The 1,452-nt window shown below is 35.4% G+C and overlaps 1 long non-coding RNA gene across 1 annotated transcript; it reads left to right on the top strand.

Annotated features, from left to right (window-relative positions):
* The first annotated feature begins 744 nt into the window (after positions 1–744).
* LOC306902942 lies at positions 745–1,452 on the top strand. Its single transcript, XR_013787496.1, has 3 exons — positions 745–813; positions 912–1,131; positions 1,336–1,452. It is a non-coding gene; the product is annotated as an uncharacterized lncRNA (long non-coding RNA).

The following is a 1,452-nucleotide window of genomic DNA, read 5'->3' as shown; positions in this document are numbered from 1 at the left end:
ATGAAAAAATCTGACGGAGTTGACAGAAACTGAGGACACAACTTTAATAGGCAGATTTTTGTGGAAAATATTGTTTGACGTTCACTTCATGCATTGTTTTTTATATTTATAACACTTCTTTTTTATTTGATGTATATGTTTTCACAATTGTAGAGCTTTTTTAAAGTTTTATGGGATGGTTAATATTGTGACCTCTTGCTGAGGACAAGTGCAATAACATGGGCCTTCTAACCACAGACCATACATTTAAACAAATTTTCCCCAAAAGGAAAAAAAACTATCACATAGGTATATACAATTCCTTTAGATTTAACTTTGTAAGTATGTCAATCATGATGAATTTCTTCATTTTTGATGTAAATTAGACTTTTCTATGTGGGACATGTTTTGTCCCGACTCTAAGGAATCAGTGATATATATACTAGAAATGGACATTTAAAACAATAATAATAATAATAATAAAATAATAATATTAGAAAATCGATTAAAACTTTTCGATAATTATTTGAAAAATCGCAGGCATGTCTAGGCTACACTATGGGAAGCCAAACACACCAAGTGTTGATACGAAACAAAGCAGTGTCGTAGAGCTCGCGCAGTTCTGACAGAAGGGCGACCTTGATATCCTGGGCATGATACAATGTTACAATGTCATACACATGTAACCGGGGCAACAATATCAAATGGGTTAAGCTCCTCAATTGCTGTGGGGGTCGCTCTTGCGCGCTGGTATGATTGCAGTGTACGAAAAAGACTGAGAGCGAGAGAGACATCTGCTGTTAGGATAACCAGGCTTTTGGTGAGGAACAGGAGGTATGTAGACGGATATTAAAATAAACAGTTTTGCAAAAGTAAGTTTCGCTGAACTGTCTTCTGATTTCCCGATCACCGCGATCTTGTGCGTGTGGTAGGTCGCCGAGTGGAGTATACGGGCCACAGTGTTGGTGATTGCGCGTGAGTGTTTACAGAGTTTGTTTTGCACACTAAAACTCTTTAAATCTATGAGCGGTGTTAAAAGTGTTGTAAGCTGTCATTGTTTCTCTTATATTCTTAAAATATATTAGAGGGGAGAGTGATTGTGCGCGGAGCAGCAGCTGTTTCCGGTTACGGAGATTGCGCTAGCATTACAGAGTGAGTGCAATTTATTTTATAAACATACGAAAACATACTCTGTGTAAAGCGTGTATGAGCAGTGATGTTGTTTTAAATTCCTAAATCTGTCTGAAAAAATGAATATAACTGTAATCTGTATATGTTTGGGTTCATGTTTTATATTAGAAATGTGAGTGACTTATCCTTTTATTTGAACATCTTTTTATTTTGATTTATTTACAGATATACAAGTCACTACCGTTGTTTATTTGGGGTTATTTCTTTACTTTATTTTCCAAGAGAAATCTGATGTTATTTTATTTGTGAAGTGACATTTTTGTGAACTACTCAATACTGGAG

This window comes from Barbatula barbatula (genome assembly GCF_947034865.1).
Source record: "Barbatula barbatula genome assembly, chromosome: 13".
In the NCBI taxonomy this organism is placed as follows: domain Eukaryota; kingdom Metazoa; phylum Chordata; class Actinopteri; order Cypriniformes; family Nemacheilidae; genus Barbatula; species Barbatula barbatula.
This window is presented reverse-complemented; position numbering and strand designations above follow the sequence as displayed.